This window comes from Fukomys damarensis, unplaced genomic scaffold (genome assembly GCF_012274545.1).
Source record: "Fukomys damarensis isolate Sample0158 unplaced genomic scaffold, DMR_v1.0_HiC HiC_scaffold_7, whole genome shotgun sequence".
NCBI lineage: Eukaryota > Metazoa > Chordata > Mammalia > Rodentia > Bathyergidae > Fukomys > Fukomys damarensis.
The window spans coordinates 7,802,242-7,828,520 of NW_022900919.1; the positions used below are offsets into that span (position 1 = coordinate 7,802,242).

The 26,279-nt window shown below is 38.2% G+C and overlaps 1 protein-coding gene across 4 annotated transcripts in view; it reads left to right on the forward strand.

Moving 5' to 3' along the window:
* The window catches only part of Cers3 (ceramide synthase 3), a 111,670-nt gene that overhangs the window by 2,605 nt on the left and 82,786 nt on the right, over window positions 1–26,279 (forward strand). Inside the window, exon 2 of one of the 4 annotated variants that reach the window (XM_010611086.3) lies at window positions 8,641–9,014. The exons of 1 other annotated variant lie outside the window; for it this stretch is intronic. The gene's annotated coding sequence lies outside the window, so the exon portion shown is untranslated. Of the gene's footprint in view, window positions 1–8,640; window positions 9,015–21,688; window positions 21,935–26,279 lie in introns of all 4 variants that reach the window. 2 more of the 4 variants (XM_010611087.3, XM_033761065.1) reach the window with 2 other exon arrangements.

The window sequence follows — 26,279 nt, forward strand, 5'->3', positions numbered from 1 at the left end:
GTTTTAAGGTTTTTTTTTTTTTTTTTTTTTTGTGTGTGTGTGTGTGTGTTTTGGGGGGGGTCTGTGATTTGAACTCAGGACCTTGCACTTACCAGGCAGGCATGGTGCCACTGAGCTAAATCCCCAACCCTGAAGGGGTTTATTTATTGACAGTCATATAATTTTTATTTCAGCTTTGATAATTTTTTAAATTGTCAATTGAACTTTTAAGTAATTAGTGCTTATATACTGATTACTTTTATGTTATGTATTTTTATCTATTGATCAATTGGCTGGTTAATTTTGATTTGAGGATTTAAATGGCTAAAACATTGCACTATATTTCTAGGAGATAATTTCTCAGTGTACTGTTTATCTTCTGTTTAATGCAGATGTTTAATTGCAAATGGTTAGTATCCCACATTGAACACGGGCCTTGCAAATAGTTTAATATGATCAAGTGAACCATTTTTATTTTGGTCAAACTTGCTATTGACATAAGTGTTTTGATAGGAGCTCAATAAATTTGTAAATGAATAAGCATTATAATTATAAATTGTTACTACTATTATTAATGTGGTGCTGGCAAGTAAATATCATTGAGCTGCATCCCCGACCCGTTTTAAATTGTTTTGAGATAGGATCTCACTAAGTTGCCAGGCTCACCTCAAACTCTGATTTTCCTACCTCAGCCTCTGAAGCAGCTGTGATTACAGGTGTGTGCCACCAGGCCCAGCCTTTTACAGCATTGGGGTGAGAGGTGTACCATTGCACCCAGCTATAAATTATTGATCTAATCATGTGATGAAACAGTAGTTTTTTTGTTTTTGTTTTTGTTTTTTTGTTGTTGTTGTTGGTTGAACTCAGGATCAAACTCAGGTCCTTGTGCTTGCAAGGCAAGCAGCGGAACCACTGAGCTAAATCCCAGGCAACACGGTAGTTTTTAATAAACATAATGTGTACACCTGGCTTGTTTGACAAGAAACTAAATTTTGACAAGTGCATTTTATGGAAGCTATTAAGCATTGATCCGAAAAGAGGTGTGTGAACAAAATTCATCCTCTCCTAAAGAATACTTTCCATATTAAAACACTCCATAGTGAAACAGGTCCGGTGACTTCTGAATTTCTAAGTCAAAACCAGCCTAAGCAACCACAGTTTTAAAAAAGGACTCAGAATCTAGTAGGAAAAACTTTATAATCAACTTGGTATGTGACTTTTTGCCCATGTCATTTAGCACCTTACAAAAAAGTGGACTCTAGCACTTGTGTGTCGCTTAGTTGATCTGTCTATTTATTGTGTGCCACTGCCGGAGATGGCTGTCTCTCTTCAAAGGAATGTTTGCTTTTTCAAACCATAGTCAAAGCTGCAGACTTAAGTCAGTAGAAAACAGGGATCATATCTGCCTTGTTTATTAAAATTTCTGTATATTCAGACACATAGGAGGTGTTCGATAAATAGTTGTTGGATGACTGAAAACATCATGGAAGAAGGGAGAGCAACAGAAGAAGGTATAAAAAATTTAAAACAAGGAAAAGTAGGTTGCCATTAGATAAAATAAAAGTATGGTGCTATCCTCAGATAAAAATATGTTATTATATTCTGTTACATACTGAGAGTCTCCTATAAACTCCTAAACTCCATAACGTTTCTGAGGGGATATCTGGGCTCATATCGTTTATAATCTAGCAGAGGCAGGGCATATGCTGGCATTGTGTGTGTGTGCCAGTACACACAGACACACACATCTCTGATTAAGTTGTATGCAGAAGTAGTTTGTGCAGTACTAAAAAAGAATGGGGCTACATATGAAATGAGGCTAATGGTGTGATTTGGGTAAAAAGTGCAAAGACTTAACAATGAGAAAGACTGATTTGAGAGGCAAAGTTTTCTAGAGAAAATGGGAGGGGCTTGAGTAAGGCGGAATCACAGATGTCACATGAGCCAAGATCAGAGTGAGTTTGGGATGTGGCTTAACTGAAGGGGAGATTAATATTGGGATACAGTGGAAAATAAGGTGGTGATCACATTTCAGGGAGAGCAGGAAATGGTCGTAAAAGTTTAAATCTGATACAACTGACATCAAAAAGGCATAACTTCTGGATTGGAAGCAAAGCTCAGTGGAGCACTTTCCTTGCCCAGGATGCCCAAGGCAGTGGGCTTGATCCCCAACACTACAAAACATATATAAAAATTTTTAAAAGCCATAACATATGCAGAGGGAAGTAACTTAATGGGGCTGTGCTTTGAAATTACTAGGTAGCAGCAAGCTGGAGGGCATTTCTCCCCCTAGGGCCAGAAAGGTAAAGAAAACAGATTCCTAGGATCAACACCACTTTTAGTTACCCTGTGATGTTCAGGTCACTGTGAAAGGTTTTACAATAGACAGCAATGGAAGATGGGAAATGCATTTGGTTTAGAATTCTCCCTTGAGAGATCTGGAAATGATCAAGAGAGATCCACCCTGCTGAATGGCCGCAGTCCTACCCAAATACACTCTGACCTCAAGCTTGGTCTGTGTAACTCTCATGTTCCATATAGTAACCGATCTATAATAAGGCAGAAGGTTTAGGTGTCTCATTCTTGGAAATGAGCCTTAGGTGACTAACATCTTGATACTTAGTCTAGCTTGTTTTCTTCATAGGGCATTGCATTCTGCTTTTCTTTAAAAAAAAAAAAACTCAAAGAATCCATAGGCTAAAGAGAGATACCCATGGTTGGTTGCCTCAGGCTTCCCAAGCAGTTCTCCTCCCAGGTCTTCATTAGCAGGTGGCATAATAGGGCATGGAATAGAAAGCAGAATGGGAGGAAGCAGAAGAAGGTAGATCATAATCTTCTTGAGATCAGGGACATTGTCTTTATCTTTGTATTTCAAGCTTTTAATACAATATATGTGTTGGATGAATGCTGGCTGGCTGAATAATATGTGTTTTGTTTCCTCATTGTCTTGTTCACACATAACATATCAACATCTCAAATACTCAAACACTAATCATTCCCTTATTTTCTGTTTCTTCCTACCTGTCTAATGCTAGCGCAGCTCTCATAAATCTATTCAAAGCACATGGAGCATTTACTGAGGTGCTTGGCATAATGTCAGGTAAAGAGGTTACAGATGTTGACCTTACCAAGTTCTGCTTACAGACTGAGACAATCCAGGATTGTTTATTTGGGGTGCCGAAAACTATATCTGCCTGTTTCCAGATTGTATCTTCTTAGCTCTTCACTTGAAAGCTATGGCTTACGTTTTCATGCGTGTGGACTATGAAGTGGTAAATGTCTGAGTTCCTCTCAGTTGTGTTTGACCATAAAAATATAGCGCACACATACACACATACATATGTCTACTTCTGTGTAATAGATCTGTGAATGTTTTGCTCCTATGTGTAAGGGTATGTTTCTGTCTGCTTTGCTGGTTTTACTGTGTTTTTACTCTTGAGATCCTTACACATTTAAAAAAGATGATGTGCCTGGCACATAGTATGTACCCAGTAAATATTTGCAGAATGAGTTATTGAGTGAATACTCCAGCCAAAGAAGAGTAATGACTGTAACTTGGAGACTTTACACAGCCCTTACATTCAGGAATAAATTGGAGAAATTAGCAGGGTATGATGGTGGCTCATGCCTGTAATCCCAGCACTTGGGAGTCTGAGGCAGGATTTTCACCACTACTTCGAGGCCAGCCTGGGCTACATAGTGAGTTCAAGGTCAGCCTGAATTATGGAGTGAGACTCTGTCTCAACCCCCCCCCAAATATAATGAAAAGAAATAAATTGGAGAAACTAAGCCCAAATACACGAAATGATGTCTCTTACAAAGTAACAAGAATAAAAGCCTATAAATTAAAAATATTAATAAGCCTTATCGTAGCCATAATCACAGCTGACAATTACATAGTGCTTACTATATGCCTGATGACATTTTAGGCATTTTTATATATACTAATTTATTTAATGATTTTGCAACTATAAATCATGCTACTATTTTCCTTATGTGGCAGTTGAGAAACCTGAAAAAAGTTAAGAATAACATCAACACCATGAGCACCAAGTAGGACAGGGCTTAGCAACCAAATTTTCTGGAGGAGGCAAGTTAATCTATATCCTTCCCTGTCACTGAAAGCCACACCTGTGCAAGGGCTGTGTGCACACATGGCCATGACCAACTGGCAGCCCTCAGTGCAGGTGGTAAACTGACAAGCCAGTAAGAGACAGCTGTGTTGAAAGCCTACTCACATGGCAGTGTGGTCTGCCTTGCATGGAGTGTTGTGCTCTCCCTGAGTACGTGCCAAATTGAGGTTGAGTCCTTTGTTTCACGTCCTCAGTATACATTTCAGCCTTCCCAGGAAAATCACCCCACCTCCCAACAAACTCACAATGACCTGGCCACCTTTGCCAGGTGTGATGGCATAGACCTATAATCCCAGTACTCGAAAGGCTGAGGATTGTGAGTTTGAAGCCAGCCTGGATCACATAGTATGAGACCCTGTCTCAACAAAATAAACTAGCCACTGCTGTGACACGCAGTACTCTGTTCAGGTTTTGAAAGAGCCCAATAGACACTTGAAAAAATAGCTACCTATTGTGGTAGAGAGAAAAAGATAAAATCATATATCTGTAGATACATAAATTTATTCTGTGGGCATTGAGGGCCCACTCAGTGCCAGGAATGGTTCAGTGGTGAACAGGGCAGAGAAATTCTGGCCTTCATGGAGCTTTCATGGGAATAGACAGTGAACATGTAACCCTAAGTTAGAAGGAGATAGATAATGTGAGGAGAAATAAAGCTGGGAGGATCCCCAAGGCGTCTCAAGTGTATGAGAACTATTTGGTCATTAACTATGGAAATCTTCTCTTTAGGTTTCTTGCCTTTTCACAAAATGGTCTTGCAGATCATCCACCAGGGACGCTTCCAACACTAAGCCAGGGCAAGTGTGGCAGCTGGGTGGAATGGAAGGAAGAAAGATGAAATTTAGGTCCCATAATCCAATGAAGATTTGGGTGAATTCTTATGGAAAAGGGGGCTATTTCTGTCGATAGGGTGTAGCCTTCACGTTCAATTAGTGTAAGTATTCATCCAAGAATTTTAAAAGAATATTTGTTTTGAGGTAGAGTCTTGCTGTGTATCCCAGGGTAGGTTTAAATTTGCGATCTTGCCTCCTAATATCCGGAGTTATAGGTGTACACCACCATCTAGCTTGATCCAGGGTTCGACATTTCCTAAAGCTGAATGCAGTGAGGAAGCATTTGTGAAGACTTTCACTTGTTTTATTCTATCTCATAGGAGTTTTCTCCACATACCTATTGAAGAATACATGGTTTAGTAGCATTTCAATTTAAAATTTCTGTCTGTGAGCAAACTAGCATTTGAGAAGTCTACAGAAATAAGATTAAACATGAGAAGAAATCAGAATTTGTTGACAGTAAAAGCGAGGAAAATGTGCCTGCCTGCATTAAGAACAAATGGCTAAGCCTGTATTCAGTAAGTTCCTTAAAAGGAATTATCTCCTGTGAGGAAAACACTGGTCAGTTCTCTCTAGAAGTTTCTTTTTAGAAAGTTCAATTAAGAGCCGAATATAGTGGCACATGCCTGTAATTCCAACTACTTGGAAGGTTAGGCCCAGGAGGGAGGGTGAAGGGGGTTACAAGTTCCAAGTCAATCTGGGCAACTTAGTGAGACCCTGTCCACAGGAAAAGGACTGGTGATGTAGCTCAGCACTCCCTGTGTTCAATCCCCAGTATTACAAAATAAAAATAATAAGTAAAATTCAACTAAAGATTGGATTAAGGCATGGCATGCAGCTCACACCATCAGAAGTTGTGTTGCTTCTCATCCTGCCGTGCTGAGCTCCATGTGGCTGTGTACCCGTTGTTCTTGTCTAGTGGAGCTTTTGCCATATCTAGTTTTCTTCTTCCTGCTGGGCCCCAAGGTCCATGTTCCTGCATCCTGCTTAATCTGTTTTTCTCTTCTGCGTTCTTAAGTGGCCCTATAGAATCTTGATTGGATTTGCCCCTTGATTTTTCACCCGCCTCCCCAACTCCTCTCTTACCCACCTCCCTTACTTTCCTGTGAAAAACGCCTTGGGTAGGCCAGCACCTGTACACATGAACTCACTTTAGTAACCTTTAGCAACAAGCTTGTGCTGTGTACAGAAACTTGTCAGTCTTGTAATGTGTCCCGCTCTGTTGCAGCTAATTGTCCACATTTCACTTGTCAGAGATGTAACATTTACTTTCTGTAGTGCAATGCATTTTTAACATTCCTGAATTGATTTAATGATTTAATACCTATTAGCAAGAATTGCAAATATAACCCTGATAGTTCTCTAATAAAATGAGACAGTTGTTTTCTAGAAGAAAAAGACACCTCCACGTGGCTCTTGCTCTTTCATTAATCATTATGGGAGCTCTCTCCTTTTGCCTATCAATGCAGTGATGAATGTATTGCAGGGCACAAAAGAGAAGGAGAAGAAAGGAATCACTGTATGAATTTTTGGAAAGATACATTTGGAGTTTATTTTCACCTCCTTGCCCTGAAGGGGACACTTAGATCTCCAGTCCCACAGATGTCTCACCAGCAAACTCCAGATTCCTCACCTTCATTCTTCTAGTATAGATTGTGCAACATTTTCACAATTGTACCTGAGGAGGGGGAGGAACTATCCCTCCCTAGTGCTTCAAGGAATATATATAGAGGTTAGGGTGTAGTTCAGGGGTATAGCAAATGCTTAGCATGTGCGAGGTCCTGGGTTCAATCCCCAAAACTCTCCTAAATAAAAGGAAAAAATGCTAAAAAGATTCTTTTGATTGTCTAGGAGGTTTTCAGCTATGTAAAAATTGCTCCTATTTGATTTGAAAATTATATTTTATCAATATATAATATTTCATTATGTAAATGACTTAAACAAAAAACGTGGATGGAGTATGATTTAGCTTGTCTAATTTTGAGGAAAGGAATCCAGAGTAGGGTTCAGGAATTTTCCACCAATATCCCTGGAATGAACATGAGGGTGGGGTGTTCATCACTTGAGGTTCTTGACAAGCATTGAACAGTTAGGCACCATGGAAGACTCAAGTCAAATGCTTGTTCCTTGAGGATTCCTTAATCCAATACAAAAAAAAAAAAAGTGTAAGCAATTACAGGATAGTAGGCATAAAAGAATAGGAGGGCTGCAGGCTGGAACTTGAGAGAAGTCTGACTTTCTTAGAGCAGAAAGAATAGCCCATTTCATCACTCTGAGAGGCTGAGGCAGGAAAATCACAAGTTCAAGCTCAGCCTGGGCAACTTGGTGACTTAGTGAGACACTGTCAAAATAAAAAGGGCTGGGGATATATCTCAATGCAAAGCTCTTGGGTTCAGTCCTCAGTACTGGAAGGAAAAACAAACAAACAAACAAACAAAAAACATCCCACAAGGATATAAAGGCTGCCTGCTCCTTTTGCCTGGAATGCAGTGGCAGGGAAAAAGAAATGCAGTCTTGGAGCAGCTGGTTACAACCAGGCTGTGTGTCATGCTCTGGAGTTTGGTCTTAGTCCTGTAGGAAGGAGGTAGTTGGTACAGGCTTATCAGCAAGGGAGAGAGGAATGAAAAGAAAAAAATGCTTTAACTAGGGAAATAAGCAGGGGGCAGTTTTAAGAAGATGGACTGGAACTACTGAGAGGAAGCCAAGCACTTCTGCAACAGTCTCCGGCCAGGAAGACAAAGATCTGAGCTGCCAGCCCACTCTATCTGGTGATCAGTCTGTGGGAAATTCAGCCCTTCTGCTCAGAGGTTTTTAAATCCATGAGCTCCTTCATAGAAAAAAGAAGCAGAGGAGAGAAAGGCAAATAAGAAAAACTAAATGAGCAGACCTTCAGTGGAAGAGGTTTTATGAGCCCTCCTTCTTTGAACTAAATTCCATTAGGGAAATTTGAGAAACCTGGACTTTCAAAGGATTTGAAACTGGTTGCTTTTCCAGGTTTCTGTTATCTGTAAACTGACAGAAAAATGCCTCTGGTCGGTTGAGAACAGCTAATGAGATCTCTGAATCAGGCTGTCAGAGTAAGTGGCTTGCCTGCCCCACCCACAACACCAGTTTGGTTTGCAAGTGATACATGAATGAACTTGTTGAAGCTTCCTTACTTCTCAGAGCACCTTTAAATAATCCAAGCTGAGTTGTTTCATCTTCAGCTGGAGAAAGGGAACATGGCCCAAGACGTCTAACACCTCATGTAAATACTATAAAACGCATATACACTGCCATTTGAAATCAGAGCACATTAAGCAGACAGTATTTATTTCCTGATAGTAATTACTTGTCTTTCTTTGTGATGATCTTTGAGACTGAAACAGAAACAAATTACATCTGACTGTTCTAAAAAAAAGATTGCCAGGCTATTCATTGTTTGTTACATAGTTTTTAAAAGTAAATCTTTTTTTTTTTTTCATTTACTAGGAAACAGAAATCACATTTCTGTGAACTGAAGTTTCTTAGAGGATGAGTTTTGTGGTGTGGTGTGGTGATAGTTAATGGTGGTGATTTAGTTAGCATAGAGCCCCCCAAATGTTCTTCACCTCTGGAGAGTACTTTGGTTGTCAAAGCAGCTCATAGCAGAGTGCAGGGTTTTCGGCTCTATTTCAGGTTGTTCGCCACTGTGTAAACCTCTTCCTTTTATACAGAGATTATCCTGTTCAGTGGTTGACTAATGACTGTGGCAGAATGCAACAGCCATGAGGCAGTAGATGCATTTGTGATTCAGTGTCTTCCTGAACTCGTTTTCTCCTCTCCAAGTGGTGAAACAGGAAGCAACATCCCATCAGGAAGAACCTGAAAGTGCCATCCAGTAGCTTCTCCTCACGTCACAGATTGCCCTCAGTCAGAAATCTTGACTTGCAACTTTCCAGGGTGTGACTGTGAAAGAATTTCAAAACGTACACATAGATGAGGTGCGTTGCTCTCTGATGAGAACAAAGCTGACAGGAGCACTGGAAACTCCACTCTGACTGTTCTTCATAAGCAAGGAGCATCTTCTGTGGACTGACGTTTCAGAAAGGTAGGTGCCATCTCACTGATGGTGCATGTTCATGTTGGAGAACTTACAAACAAGTTGGCCTTGACTGTGTGTGTGCACATATTGGAGTGGGGAGGAGAGGAAGGGAGAGGGAGAGGGAAAGAGGGAGGAAGAGAGAAAATATGATGAAAGTGCCAATGCTTAGAGTATTACTTCCAAACTGTTTAATAGTGGAGACTAAATGTTGAGTCCAAACTTGTGCTTCTGGTCTGTATTATTTGCTGTTTGGCTAGGTGAGGCTGATTCATTGAAGGAGTGCGGAAAAAACCATAGGAGGCTGAGTGCTCAGCCTACTTTCGTTTATCTTAAAGCCTGACTCGAGGTAAAATGAAAGGGTAACCGCAGATTTTGGCCCGGTAGCATTCCAAAGGCCAATTCAGACCACTTTACAATGCCTTAGATTTAGCAGAATTTGCTCATCTCATGGTGACAGACTTTCGCAGCTGGTATTGTCATGAGAGATGTAGTGTTAAATATTGTGCCCAGAATAAATTAGATAATTAGTTTTAAAACTGCCAGCCTCATGCAGAAAAACAAAACGCAACTTTATTTTTTCTAATCCAAGCAAATGTTTTGCAAATATTTTATTTTAAGCAGTTTAGTTTCTGAAAATCTTTACATAGAGATAAGGAATGAGACCTTTGGGACTCCCCAGATGATGAACATTAATTTATTCAATTATCCGTAATGTTTCATTGCCCTCTGTGCCATGCATGAGGATGAGACCTTATACTTTACCTTTTCACTTCTGCCCCCCTCATTTCCCCTCCCCGCTCTTAACAGGGATTTCCCCTTATAATTTCCTTAGTAGAGGGCTGGAGTTTTAGCTCAGTGGTTCTGCCTCCTACCTTGCAAGCACAAGGTCCCAAGTTTGATCCCCAGTACCAAAAAAATGTATATATGTATTGTGTGTGTGTGTGTGTGTGTGTGTGTGTGTGTGTGTGTGTGTATAATAAAACTTGTAGAAGAAAAAAATTTTTAAAAATGTCATTAGTAGAATTGCTGGCCGAAGAGAGATAAAAGGCATATATTCATCAGGATAGCAGTTGTGTGGTCCTTCCATTAAAAATATGCCTTTTAAAAAAAATCAATTTACATAAATTTGAAGATACTTTTGGGTTAGTGATTTACTTTTATTATTTATAATATATTTTTGTATTTATAACCCACATGTATTATACAGTCTTTATTGTGTGTGTGTATATATATATATATATATAATACTGTGCAGTTTTCAGATGAAAAAGTTTAAGTTTAATGAGATTTAGCAGTGGGATAGCAGGGAAGTTAGAATTTAAACTTCATTGCCTTTTTGCATATTGAGATACATGATTTGAGCTTCTTTCATTTGTATCCTATTTTATCAATCTTCCAGAGTCCTTGTCATGTGGAAGAATTTCTGAATTCATGATAATATTCAAATATTCTAATTTGGTATCTTATAATAAAAGGCCAAAAGTCAATCATAACTTACTTCCACTGTTGGGGTGAAGGCATGCTATGTGTTGGGGAGAACATGGACCTGAAAGACAGATTTAAATGTGGATTGATGTTTCCTGCTACTACTGTGACCTAGGCAAGTTAAATTCTTCAAACTTTAGTTTTCTTACTTATAAGTCAATTATTGTAACATCCATCATACAGATTTATTGTTATGAAGAATAAAAATCAAGGTATGCTAAATGCCTTCTACCTGACCTGACAAGTGATAAGCTCTGGATAAATAATATTCTTTTCTGCATTTTTATGTGCTAGACCCTATTCTGGGCACAGAAGAGTAAGCAGTGAACAAGGCTGACAGGCTCGTCCCTCATGGAAGGCAGTGTCCATTACTACTGTGTTACTGCATCAGAGAGGGACTTACTTGAGAAATTACTTTGTGGTGATAGAGATCCTTCTTTGTGGAGCTGACCCCCAAACCATAGTAATCACACAAAAAAACAAGAACATCAGATGCTTCTTTTCCAAAAGTCAGTTTGATGTGCAAATCATTGTAAAGTGACAGATCAAGAGAAATTGTTAGTTAGTTAGTTATTGGTACCGGGGATTGAACTCAGGTCCTTGTGCTGGCAAGGCAGGCCACTGAACCACTGAGCTAAATCCCCGGCCCTAAGAGATTGTTTTTAGATACACATACACACACACACACACACACACACACACACACACACACACACAGGTATGCACATATACAAATGTGAGTTTTCCCTGGTCCCCAAAGCCATAGCAGAAGTATTTCCAGGAGCCGGTAAGGTGCATGGCAGGAGGGTGACTGGCAGCTCCCTGGACAGTTACTCCTCTCAGAACAAAGGGCTGTGTAGCAGCCATCTACTTACCTGGGGCCCAGCCCATCCGCATGACAGCCTCCTCATTGTGAACTTAGCAATATAATGCAAGGTATTGGTGTGTGTGTGTTTGTGTGTGTGTGTGCGTGTGTGTACACATATTCATGAAGATGGATTTAGGACAAGAGTGTTTGACTTATTTATTGGTAAAAAGCCCAGAGTCAAGTTCACTGAGTAGGTCAGTTGGCATCAAGAGCATCAAGATTGTTTTTGGCAGTCTGTCCCTAACTTTGAATCTTAAGGAAATGCAGATCATAGCAGAGAGGTAGGAAACAAGAATATACAAAAACTCCCTCTGGAATCTAATGTAGTTATAGCCTTCTTCTCCTGGAAACACCTCCATACTCAGTACACTGACCTTTGTTTTATATAGCCCAACGTTGTGATTTTACAAGGGATGATCAAAATATACAAGAGTGTTTAGATTTAAAAGATTTATTATAGAAAAAGACACATTGCCATTAATCCCCTCCCCTTTGAGCATACCCATCATTCTTGCCACTTTCTTATTTTTATTAGTATATATTTATTAGTACATTCTTCTTAGTACATGTTTATTTTATTTTTATTAGTACATATTTAATTTTTATTAGTACATTTACCATGGGGAGTTGGTACATGTACATAACACATCTTTTTTTTTTTTTTTTTTTGGTATCAGGGATTGAACTCGGATCCTTGCGCTTGCAAGGCAGGCCACTGAACCACTGAGCTAAATTCCCAGCCCTACATAACACATCTTAATTCTTTTTATGTATCTTTTTTCCTCCACTCCCTCTCACCTCCCACCATCTCTTGGTCCCCTTCACATTTACAAATGCTCTACCTCCCTATTTTCTATCATCTATCTTTGATTTTGTTCTTTAGTTTATTATACTTTGAGTTTCTCAAATAAGAACCATATCATTTTTCAGCCTTAGTGTATATGTTCCTTAAGATTTAATCTTAATTTATAATGGCAATATAAATTAAGCTAAGGCCTTATTAAAATAAATAAGCCAGAATTTATGTATGAAAAACTCCACTTAGCAAGTAAGTGGAGAAGTTAAGAATCTTTGACCTTTTATAACATTGTAACAACCAATGTTTTCCATGGGCCTCTTTGTTGATGGTGAATACAGGTTAAATTGTAAATGGAGTCAGTGATCACTGTGTTCCTAAAACAGTGAAATTATTTCCAAAGTTCATTGTTATCATATACTAAAGTCTGAGAAGATCTAGCAATAAAGAGAAGATAGCTCTGAGGAGAAGATTTGGCTTGAGTGATTTGAGACAAACTTAACCTTTCCTAGGAGTTGTAAATCTCTGTCTGTGCCTATATGATGCTCAGATATAAAGTGTTTTGCTACATTTTGATAACTATTTCTTTTTTATTTTGGGGCTTACCTGGTCATTGTAAAGTCTATGGCAAGAGTTTGTGCTGATGTTTGGTTTATACAAGTTTGAATTTAATGGAAAGCTTCCTTTTTATTGTTTCTTAAATGATGTCTTTTGTTTTTGTTTTGTGGTGTCGGGGAATGAACCTAGGCCACACGCATGGTAAGCATGTGTTGTACCACTGAGCAACCCTTAGTTGCTCTGAACTATATTTTTAGAAAATGCCTTGAAACTAAGCTATCTGGCCAAAATCCCCAATTTTTTCTGCTCAGGATTGGTACATAGGCACACAAAATGAAATCAAAAGATTCATGCCATTTCTCCCTAATGGGAGAGATGTAAAATTCATGGAAAGGGCACATATTTAAGTTATTTGAAGAGATAACATATTACCTTAGGAGCCATGAAATAATTTTTGTTTACTATATCTATATTCTGAAATGAAATTCTTAGTGAAGAATATCATATGTGATAATCCATTTAATTCTCTGAGGAGTAATATATGCTGAAACAAGGCCTATTTGTCTTACCTTGATTCCTTTGCCAGACATATTTTTTAAATTTAATTTTATTCGTACATTTTAAATATGCATAGTGATCACATTCATCACAGGGAATTTATGCCTGCGCATAATATATCTTGATTTTTCTTTTTTCCCCCATTGCCATCCTTTCCCTTCATCCTTTCTTCCTTTCTTATTTACAAAAGTTTTGTTTCCATTTTTCCCCCTATTCTCTTTTTTTCCTTTTCCCTTCCCTTTCTTCCCTTTTCCCCTTCCTTGGTCCCCTTCCCATTTAAATATTTTCTTCCTACTTCCCAATATCTGTCATCCATTTTCATCCTTATTTACCCTTTTGGTTTCTCACACAATAGCAACAATGTGATCCTTAAACACACGTCCAGTTTATTTCACTAAAGAGTATGATCTCAAGGTGCATCCATTTACCTAAAAATGTCTTAAGCCTATCCTTCTTGAAGGCCGAGTAGTACTCCATTGTATATAAAAACCACATTTTCTTTATCCATTTATCCATTGATATGGCAGCTGTTTACAAGATTTAGCTATTACAATTTGTGCTGCTATAAACATCTGAAATGTGATCTGTCACTATAGTATGATGTTTTTAACTCTTTCAGGAGGATACCAAGAAGGGGAATAGCTGGGTCAAATGGAAAGTCTTGTTTTAGTTTTTTTGAGGAATCTCCATTATAATTTCCACTCCATTATAATTCCACACCAATTTACACTCCCACCAACAGTGGAGAAGGGTTCATTTTTCCCCACAGCCTTACCAGCACTTGTTATTGGCTGATTTCTTGATGATAGCCTTCTTGCTAGAGTGAGATGGATCTCAGTGTTGTTTCAATTAGCATTTTTTGAATGACCAGTGATGTTGAACAGTTTTTCATATGTTTATTCTGTTTGCACTTCTTCATCTGAGAAGTGTCTAGTCATTTCAGGTGCCTATTTTTTGGATTGGGTCTTTAAATTTTGGGGGTCTGATTTTTCTGAATCCTTTATATATTTTTGGTAGTAGTCCTTTGCTAGGCATATTTTCTTGGATAGTCAGTAAACACTTTTGGATTAGATTGATCCTGACAAAATAAACAGTAAGCTAATCACTTTGAGATTTAAGTAAAAATGTTTGACAGTTTTTTTCAATAATGAAAATTACTTGACTTTGTTTAATAACTAAATTGGCTTGAATTTCTTCTCTTCAAAATTCTTTCCCTGTTTGACTTATAATTAAAACTTTAAAAGCATGCAGTATGCTAATGTGAAAAAATCTTATGCAGATTAGCAATTTTTGTTTGTAGTGTGCTTACCACTGGATCTTTGCCACATTCTACTTTGGGTCAAAGTTTCAGGGTCTCATACTGAGCTCCTTCCATTCCATTAGTCAACAACTGGCTTTACCTGGCTTGTTTCCAAGAGAGATCTGCTTTATGTGGAATTCTGGTCTAGGACTGATATGTAAGAGTAAAACTTTGTGGTTCCTCTAGATGATGAGTGTGAAATATACAAGTTGTAGTCCCTTAGTGATTGCTTCATAGATTACACTGTTGCCAGATGTGGTGGTACACACCTGTAATCCCAGCACTCAGGAGGCCGAGACAGGAGGATTACTATGAGTTTGAGGCCAGCCTGGGCTACATAGTGAGGACAGAGTGAGACCCTGTCTCAAATTTTTTAAAAAAAATCACACTATTGCAGTGGTTTTCAAAAATTTTTGTCATTACTAATAGAAATACTTTTCAGATTTCACTTTAAAACACACAGACACATTTTCCTGCAATAATCAATTCCACAAAAAATACTTGATACATATTGATGTTTTCTGTTTCATTCTCTTCTACTATGTATAATTTCTAGTCATGACCTACTAATTAATTTGGTGAACCACTGGAAATTATTCTTAATGCTGGATGAAATTAAAAGTCAACTATGGCACTTTAAAAAATACTAAAGGCAGAGACCCAGTAGAGTAATGGAATGGCCTCCAGATTTTGGGACTCAATTTTTGATTTTGTCAGAACTACAGGAAAGAATTATCACTTGAATGACCATGTAGAAAAAATCTTAACTCTCCCCTCACAATTTATACAGATCTAAATATTAATCTAGATATGATAGGTAAAACACACTCTCCAATACACAATTACTAACTGCATATGGTTATTCAGCATCTGAGTTGTGAATGGCCTGATAAAGATGTGTCTGCCATGAAAATATGCAGCATGTTTTAAAAATTTACCAATATAGAGAACACAAAATATCTCATTAATAATTTTTATTTTGATAACATGCTAAATGATAGTATTTTGTTGTATTGGGTTAAATTAATTTCACTATGTTTACTTTTAAAGATACAGCTACTGGGAAATTTAAAGGTACATAGGTAATACCAATTTTTGTTCCTTGTTGAACAACATTGTTCTAGACGATAAAGTAGAATATATACATGACCTCGAGATAAGTTCTTTTTTTGTTTGTTTTTGTGGGGTGCTGTTGTTGTTGTTTTTGAGACAGGGTCTCACTATGTAGTTGAGATTGACCTAGAACTCACTATGTAGCCCAGGGTGGTCTCGAACTCACACTGATCCTCCTGCCTCAGCCTCCTGAGTGCTGGGATTACAGGTGTGTGCCACCATGCCCAGCCAGCAAATTCTTAATGCATAAAAGTACTAAAATGATGGAAAATAACTGTAAATCAGCTTCTGTTTCTCTAAGCATACCCCACATAACGTCAAATTGCAGAGGAAGAGAAGACATTTGCTATACTTACAACCAACAAAGAATCATAATCCAAAACATAAACAAGTTAATTTTGAAAGATCATCACAGACAAAAAATGGGCCAAATTGAGCAGTTATTTCACAAAAGGGCATATCCAAATGACAAAAGAAAGAAAGAAAATGAAAGAGAGAGAGTCTCAGCCTTATTAGCTGCCAGAGGAATTAAAAACCACAATGAAGCGTCGTTATATATCCACCAGAAAGGCTAAAATTTATGGCACACGAAATGTGTCAGCAAGGACATTAAACAGCCTGAACTCTAATATGCTTTTGTGAGGGTATAAATTGGAACAATAGCTTTAAAAAACTGTTCTCAAATGTCTTTTAAACTTGAATACACACATGACTTGTTGCCTGGCATTTCTGTTCTGTACATATGCCCTTTGGAAATGTGTACATATGTTCATTTAAGATTTGTTCAAGAATATTCATAGATAGTTGTATTAATGGTTATAGCCCCAGACTCAAAATGACCCAAATTTCCATCTCTAATGGAATAGTAAAACAGATTGTGATAAGTTATATGGTGAAATTTTAAACACCATTGAAAAATGAGCCAACTATTACATGTAGCAACATGAATGTATGTCAGTCCTAACAGTTAAGGAAAGAATCTAGATGCCAAGGAGTGCATTTAGTGTGATTCTATTCATATAAAGTTCAAGACTAGGCAGCATTAATCCATGGAGTTGAGAGTTGTGATGAGATAGTTTAAGAAGGTAGGACAATGGGTGGAGGAACAGAGAGGACCTAGGGTTCTGGCAGTTTTATACTTTCTGACTTTACTAAATATGTGTAATACTTTAGTCAATATGTTCATTATGCAATAATAACAATTGTGATGCCAGGACTGCACCTTCAGAGACCCTAATGTAATTGGCCTGAATAAGGGGAGAGTGTAGTTTAAAAATGTCTTCCAGCCAATTCATGTGTTGGACAAGAGTTAGGTGTATTCATTATGTTTCCTTTTTCTGTTTCTGTAGGGATGTTATGATCATAAATGTGACAGGCAAATATAGGTGTGTGTATATGCATACACACATGCACACACACATATATGTAGGTATATACGCACACACGTGTGTGTGAATCTTGAGTTCCTTGTTAGAAAACTGTGATATTGTCTCATGAAAATTATCATGACTTACATTTTATTTTATTTTGCTTGTTATATTTTCTTAGCTGTAATCTTGAAAAACCCCATCTATAACTCAGCGAGTTCTTTACATGGCACTGTTTTTCAAATGCTGGGGAGTAGTGGTATTCAGGCAAGTCAACGAACATATTATTCTCTGTGAAATACTGTAAATTTACATTCTTTCTCAAAGGGAAGATATTGGGTAAATGTTTCTTTGCTCTAATCTTATCATCCCCTCACCCCACATACAACTAATGGAAGTACTGTACTCCATTAGTACTTTCTGTTCTAATGGAGGGATAGAATTGCTGGCTGGCTTTCAGTTTCTCACCTATACGGAGGAACTTTCAAATATACATTTCTTCAAAAACCATACGAAATGATAATCAAAATTGATCACTTGTGTAGTGGAGAATCATTCACAAATAGTAGTGTGACGAATGGCAAACTCAAGTTAATGCACAGGGAAGTCACATTTTTACCCTCTGTGCTTATTTGAGTCTGGTTCTATATCACCTTGAGCAAGACCTTTCACCTCTCCAAACTTATTTTTTACCTGCAAATTTGAAGTATAAATAGTGAATATTGCTCTGAGAATTCAATGAATGAGCACTTGTGGATGAACTGTTGTGACCTATGATGTGCTATTGTTATAATTTTAATATTTTCATGTAATTTTTGTAATGGACTATGAAAACATTGTATTATTATTCCCATCTTTCAGCTGTAAAGCCAGATATCAGTGCCACTAGGCATCTGAATTACATTTTACACTTTCCCCTGTACCAACTGTCCTTGGCTTACACAGAGCTTTGCTCCACCTCGCACCCTCCCTTGCAATCAATTCCTAGTGGGACAATAGAGTTCAAGCAGAAGGGGTTCATATCTTAGGCAACAAACTTTTAGGATATACTTTTAAAACTAAACTTCCTTACTTAAAGTTTTGCCAAACCACGAAGTCACTGAATCACAAATGTATTTTCCCTGTCTTCTTTCTAGTGGAAATGAGAATAAATAGTGAAGAGATAGGTTGTTGGTGAGAAGAACTAGGAGGCATCTGCAAGGCACAGAGTGAATTACTAAGTTCCTGGGAAGGAGTGGTTCAGTAAGACTATACAATTCTAATGAGTTGATGACCCAAGGGTGGCTTCTAGGACTGATCCCCACCAATAGCAAGAAAACAGAGACCTGGGTCCTATACCCATGAGAGATGAATTCTGCTAATAACCTGAAGGAGCTTAGAAGAGGATCCCAATGCCTAGATGAGCTCTGGATGAGAATCAGCTAGTATCTGGTTTTTATTTGACTTGTGAGACTGACCAGAGCACTCAACTTCATTGTGCTTAGACTCCTGACTCACAGAAACCATGAGATAATAAATGGGTATTGTTTTAAGCTAGGAAAAAAAAAGGAAGTACTTTGACAATTTCTATGTTGCTTATACCACTAGCCCTCTGTTGGTTCCAGAGCCTGAACAGATTTTTGACTTTGAGTTCCTGGAACTTCTGGAGTGCTGGAGTTCAGAAGTTCCAGAACTTCTGGAGACATTACTTACCCATAGCTCTTTGAAGCTAAATATCACATCACCCTTTTGTTTACTTTCTTTTACATCAAGCTAATGGCATTGAAATAAATATAAATCCCACTAGCATGAATACCATGGAAGATCTCTGAACTCTGAATCCCTTCATACAGCACCTGGAGCTAGGACCTAGTAAGCTTGGATGTGTCAATTCAGCTCTAATCCCATTACGCTCCTTTTTTTCTACATTCACAAAGAGCCCTTTTTCACAAAACTGAGAATACTGACTTACAGGAGCACTTCTACAAACTCTATTTTGGCAGAAAAAATTGCAATGATATTTTATTGTATTAACCAATTTTTGGTGTTGATTGACCCCAGAGCCTCCACATGGTGAGCATACAGGCTGTCAATGAACTACACCCTTCATCCTGAAAGAAATTTTAAAAAGAAGTGATAGGAACCCATAGACTCCAAATCAGGATCAGTGGAGGACTAATTAGGAAATCACACAGGCACATGTTTGGCTGATCCCCTCCTTCCAGGGAAAGGAGTTGGTAATATTCCAGGCACAACATTTAGCTGAGAACTCTATGTTATGTTGGTACAGCATTTTCTCTCATTCATTCCAGTGGGTTTTCAGAAATAGGCAGGCATCAGAGTAATGAAATGGAAATTATATAAATGTATTTTGGTGAAATTTAAGGATAATCTTTTTGAGAAAAATGTGTATTTGAAAGTCTAGAAACTTAGGAAAATTTTAAGATATAGGTTTCACTTATAAATAGTATCCCCCAGATGTTTTGTGTGACTTTGCAAGCAAAGTAGCTCTAAATTTAAAGCCATAGATGTAACAATCAATCCAAAAGAAGTTTATTGAATAAATATATCCCCTATACAGTATTTTAGACTTTACAGATCAATCAAAAAACATTTGTATTTGTATATAACACCAGTTTCTCTCTTCCTCATAATCTACTTAAAATCTTGAGGGCTAAGACTCCCCCACTTAAGAGAATTCTGGCATAAGGTAGGAACTGCACAGAAATGACTAGTTCCTTTCAGTTCTGATCTTCCCACTTACTCACTTCTCTTGGTAAATAAATAGCGAGGACTGGCTGGCCACTGACGAGGAGCAGCTGCCCCAGCCAAGGAAGACAAGTGAATGGCCTTTCCCTATTTGCTCAAGAAAGAAGCCAATGTTCTAATGGGTATAATTTTCTAGCCCAATGCCAGAGGAGCTCTTGCTTTTGTTGTTCTGACATGTCTAATGATTTCAGAGCCCAAGAAGAAAGCAGTTCAGACTATAGGGGAGGCATTTTTTCTGCACCTCCTCTCTAGTCCCCTGCCCTGTCAGGTGATCACACCCACCACACCACACCTTTATCTGGAGATTACAAGAATCTTTGCCATCTTGTTCTTATCTTGGGGATGCTTCATTGTGTGTTGGGCAGTAGGTTGTACAACAGGAAACCCTACCTTTGAGCATTATATAAACATATTTTTAAAAATATTGAAATTGGGGTATTGCTTCATGAGTGTGCCTTACTGACCTGAGCCCTTCCCTAAAAGTGACTCACCTTCCCTTGCATCTGTGGATGAAACCCAAGTTCCAGATTCCTGTGTGCTCCAGGTACAGCCTCACACCCTTCTCTGTTTTGTTTTGTTTTTTTTCATTAAATATATGATGCCTTTGATGTCACTGCCCATGACAGATTCCATGATGTGAGAATACTTTTGTCATTGAGGAAGTGAGTTACCCTGTCAGGTGACACTAGTCCCTCAGAAGAGCTCCTCCCCCACCAACACTTTCTCTGGGTCCTACACATCCATCAGGGTATTGTTAGAAATGTGAGATTATGGCTGATCATCATGTCATCTGAAAGGGCCACTGATGAGGACATGTAAACAGTGCCCCCAAGACTTAACACTTTTAGCTTATTGGGCACTAGTTATATCCCAGGCATTACACTAAGTGATTTAGACAGGTAACCTTACTTAATCCTGACTCAAACTTTATAAAATATTATTACATCTGTTTTACAGATGAATAAATCAAGGTTTAGAATATGTCACTTGCCCTAGGTCATATAACTGGGAGAGGCTGAAAATGGCAGTTGGATTCCCAGACTTCTCTTTTCAGTAAGCCAGTAAGCTGTGGGTTCCCACTTGTCCTGTCCTAAAAATGCTACCCCACTGTATTGGGGTGGGGATGGAGGGACTGGGATTCCCCACCTGTCAGTTTTCATCATTCGAAAGCCTGGAATGACATGATACTGTTCAATACAGCTTCTCTAGGACTTTTCCCCTGGATTTTTGCTTAGCGTAGTTGATACTTACCATATAGGCTTCCCTTACTGAACGAAGGATATGAGACCAATGACTATGAGACACATGGAGTGAGGTGGCCCTGTGAGATAGCTGGGTGGTCACCTCTCACATTCCCTGGAGAATATTGATAAATTTAGTATTTAATCTTATCATTTAAACCAGCCTTGCAGCTAATCAACTAATTCTTTCTTATATGTAATATAACAATGAATATGACATAACTTTTTATCTATCACTTTACTGTGCTCAAATATATCTGTATAGCTAATGTCCCTTAATTCTATCATAGGTCCTTGTAATATGTGGAATTAGCTCCATTTCACAGGAAGGTAAGCAAAGATTCAAAGCGATAAGAGTTGCCCAAGATCTATTAAGGCTAGATCTATTAATCTAGCTATTAAGTGACAGAGCTGACCTTCAAAGCAAGGTTCTTGACTCCAGAGTTACAGTTCTCTCTTGGTTGGTTTGTATGTTTTTGAGTGAAAAAAGAACTCTAAGCTTATGTTTCAAATCTCTTAAATTTGTAGCTCTTGGAAAGTGAGTTACTTGATGTGGTATAGTAAGCTCTGCATTCGTTTTTTTTTCTTTCTTTTGCTAGCTTGTTTGTTTTCACTTTTTGCTTTATTCTTACCATTTCTACTGTAGCTTTCCTGACCAAACCTTTCCTAACAAGATGACACAATGAGGAAGCTTCCTTGAGCAGCACACAGGAGGTCTCTGCAAACACTAAGCCATTCCTTTAGTCTCTCAGTTACTGAGACAGAAGTAGGTGATTTGCCTCAGGTCCCTTGTGAGTCACTGGCACCAGGTTCCCAGCTCCTTTGATTTTGCTTGGACTCACTTGGCTTGTGAAGCAAGATGTGACTCACCAGGCAAGGGAGAAGCTTTCTGGTAAGGAACAGCTAAAGAAAAGCATAATATATAGTAGCAATTGAAAAGGAAATGCTGACATGATGCTAACTGGGTTAAAATTACTTAATATTGTGACACCACTCCTTTTATTTTAGAACCCTAAAGGTAATAGGAGAAAAGGGGGGGGAGTTCTGTAGAACTTTCTCCTAAGAGTTTCAGTCACCTTGAACCCCTTTACTTGGAACCCTAAATTTTACATTCTCAAAAGTCTTACCTATTTTATAACTTTGTTGTGCATCCTTCTTATTGTTGTTATACCTGTTTTTCTGCAAGTCTTATTCATGTTACCAGTTTAAGGAAATTGCCTGGCTGGATTGCTTCCCTTGTGTGCTTTAGCAATCCATGTCCAGTTAACAACAGGGACATAGAGAAAAGCAGAGAGTCAGGTCAGGTGAGGGGGCTTGAGGTCTTAAAGAAGAACATTTTGGAGAAACTGCTTCATGAAACTTCATATCCTCTTGTTTTTGTTACATCCAGACTCTAAAGTCAGTTTATAGGTAGATCTCAAATGCTTACCTTCCTTTTGACTAAGGAAACATACTTTGTATTATCTCTGAAACTGTTAAAATACAAGATTCCAACAGTCAGCTGTTTGTGTGTGTGAAAATGTGATGGTTTTATGTAAGTAATAATTGGCTTTACTTAAAATCAGTCATTAGCTTCTATATATGAAATATTTACTTTTAAAATAATGTCTTAAAATATTAATTGAAATAAATCACTTTACTAACACTTTTTAATGAGGAGAAAATGGGTATGTATTGGAAAAATACTGCCTACCCCTTGTTTTGCTTGAATTAAACAATTTTATTTCTCTGGGTCTTGGTTTCTATACATCTATAGGGCTAGACTAGATGTATGATTTTTTTTTTTTTTTTTGTACCAAGGATTGAATTTGGGACCTTGTGCTTCCAAGGCAGGTGGTGGAACCACTGAGCTGAATCCCCAGCCCATGATTTTTAGAAGAAAACTTGCTTTTGTTGATTTCAATCCTTGTGTGAGAAAACAATTATAGATGCAAAAAAAAAAAAAGTGGCAGAACAATAAGTTCCAGCAACTCAGCTTCTCTGGGACAAAGAATCTAGAGTCTGGAAAACAATAGCTTGGAGAAGAATCTAAATGAGTGGAAGTTACCTGGGAACTCCAGGGTAGCCCGCCCACCCCCTCCATGGATCTCAAAGCATAGAGAATCAGATTTCAGTCTATACAAATATATAATTACAATTTTTATATGCTGTGAAAAATAGGAGCAGGAATGAGAGCAGCAACTTGTAGGAGTCTTTCATTCAGCTTTGGGGTTGTTGAGCAGAGTTCTGGGAATGCCTGGATAAAGACCGTGTAGATAACAAGCCAGGGATTTAGCTCAGTGATGTTGCTGCCTGCCTCATAAGCATAAGGTCCTAAGTTCAATCCCTGTGCAAATAAATAAATGAATAAATAAATAGTAAGAATAAAACAAGACCAATAGACACTTCAGTGTAGACCTGAGGGATCAGGAAGAGAATTGGATGAAGGCAGGTGAGAAGAGAAGCACATTGTAGAGAGAAGGACTGGTGTGTGCATGTGTTGCAAAGCTAGAAAGACCTTTGTCTTTATTCTCAGGATCAGAGAGAATAACCAGTCATGCTTGCCAGATCCAAGAGTGAGGGGAAAGGTGGCATGTGGTGACTGGAAAAGGAGGCAGGGGCCTTGACATCTAGGGCTACCCTACAAATGTTTCAGTTCTAGAGGAGTCAGCAAGGAGAGGACAGGGAGGGAACTGTCTCCAGACAGCGCTGGATACATTCTGGACAGTAAAGCTCTGAGTAGACCTTCTCCAGGTAGTTTCTTCTGCACATAATAGACAAGAACTTAGCCTGGAGTGTTCCTAGGGATTATATTTCATTGGCTCAAGGTTTAGGTTAGGAAAGGGCTGATGGATAATGACTTCGATCAAGGCCATTATGTGAAGTTTTATGACATGACTTGGTGGAACAGTGCTAAGGTATATCAGTCCTGGAAGGGAATGGATTGCAGGTGGTAAATCGACATTTCAGGGAATTACTAGTTTTGCTGGAAAATATCCCAACTATGTTTAGAAACTATGAAAAATGTTGCCTTAGTAGAAAGTGGTAGCTGGTTCTTGGGGATATTCATCTGGTTTAGAATCAGTGGGAGCAAGAGGACAGAATTATATCTTCTGCAACTTCACTTCATCCTCTGACCTATACACACAGCAAAGTAAAGCAAACTCTACAGATGGCATTGGAAGGGAAAATGAGAGGGCTCCCCTTTTTGAGGTGAATGAACTGCAGAGATCTTTTGTCTTGCTCAGGAGACCCTCAGCCTTGGTTATCTAGTATTAGAATAAGCATCTGAGAATGGCTGGACTTTTCAATCAAGACAGACTGATGGTAAAAAGAAAGAAAAGAAAACAGTCAGTTCTGGGCCAGAGGTGTAGCTCAGTGGTATAGCACCTGCCTGGCAAGAACAAAGCCCTGAGTTTGATTCCTGGTACCACAAAAGAAAGAAAGACAAACCTTACTAAGACTGGACTGATGAGTGATTTACCAGTGAGAATGCTAAAATAATATAGTAATAGCAGATAAAAGGATCAGTCATTTTCCCTGGGACAGTGAGCACCCAGGGAACAACGTCCCTCAAGACTGAAATGCAAAGAGGAGTCATGGTGACAGCAGAATTTCTTGGAAACCAGCCCTCTAGAACTTGCCACAGCTCTACCTTCTTTGGTGCTGGGGAGCACTCCTCATTGGAAAGTGTCTCACTGGAGGTCCTGTGCCTGACAGGGTCAAACTGGATCAGTAAGGTCTTGGGACTTTGAACTCTCCATTTCCAGGAAGATAAACCCTTTTCTCCCTTGCTGTACTAACAAACCTTTGGAACTAGCTGGCAACGGGAAAACACACAAAGGGATTGGACCTGTATTTTGAGAGGAGGCAAATTGTTGAGATTGGAGCATAGAAGCATTGATAACTGGCAGAAGCTCCATAGGCAGAGAAAATACTAAGTCCTCACTAGGTGGTATATTAAAACCTAGGTCCCTGATTGACTTATTATGGGAGAAGTTCTCTGATTTATGTTTATTGTGTAATGTATCTTTATATACATACATACGTACATATTCTAGATACAAATTCTTTGTATTGCATATATTTCAAAGATTTTTCTCAGTCTGTAATAAAACTTTTTATTCTTGTAATGGTATTTTTTGATGAGTAGATGTCTCCAGATTTTATAATCTACCTGGAAGCAATATATAGTCCTTGTTTAAGTTTCCTTATAGTCTAAGTAAACTACTATAACAGAGAACTTAATTCAGTGACTTGTGTAAGGTAGAAATTCATTTCTTACATAGAATGATCCAGATATGAGTGGATCAGGATTAATGAGCTAATTGGCCTCCAAGGTTTTACCTATCTTGATATCTTCAAATCTAACTCTCAGTAAAGAAGAGAAAAACCAAGACACACAGCTTGCTCTTTAAGGAGATTACCTAAATCAGTTCCACTGCTGTGTCAGGAAATGTTGCCTCCCACATAGGGTAGCCACATTCTCAGGTAAAACTGGAGTAGATACAGGATCTGTAGCTGAAAGGCAGAATTAATGGATCCTTGGAAATCTTTTGATACCCCTCAAGGACAACTTTGAGGTGACATCATGTTTTGTTACAAATACTTTTTTTTTCATCTCTAAGTGTATTCTGAATTTCTTTAAGGCTTTAAATTGATGTAGTTATAAAATTTAATATAAGAGAATTGCTTAAAATTGTTTTTATCTTATAGGTTAATAATCTTATCTTATAATTGCTTCTCGTGTAGGAGTTTCTTTTTTCATTTTCTCCTCGGTTTTCTTAAAGCAGGCATTTACAGATGTTTTACGCACTTAATCACAATACTATTCTTTGGAGTAGTTGTTCTATCATTTTTACAATTTTACATGCTCTTAGATTTGGAATTTATGGTTGGCTCAGTTCTTAATATAGTTCACAGGAAGCAAGAAACTGCTAAGGTTTTCCTTTGTGTTTTATCTAAGAAGCATAACCAGTTTACCATGACTAAGTTTGTAGAGTTAGTTCCAAAGAAAACACAGATTAAATGTAGATAAACATGTTTATCTGACCATAGAACCAAATTTTAAGAATTGTTTTGCAGCTAATGAGAATGAAGTTGTTTGTAGATAACTAACTTAGATATCATTCTTGGCTATAGTATCGTTCCTTATTGTTCAAAAATGTACTTTAGCCTCAGTAAGCCTCCCTGTCCATTCATGTAACAAATAGTTATTGTCTACTGTTGACCAGCTCTTGGTAAACAATAGTGACCAA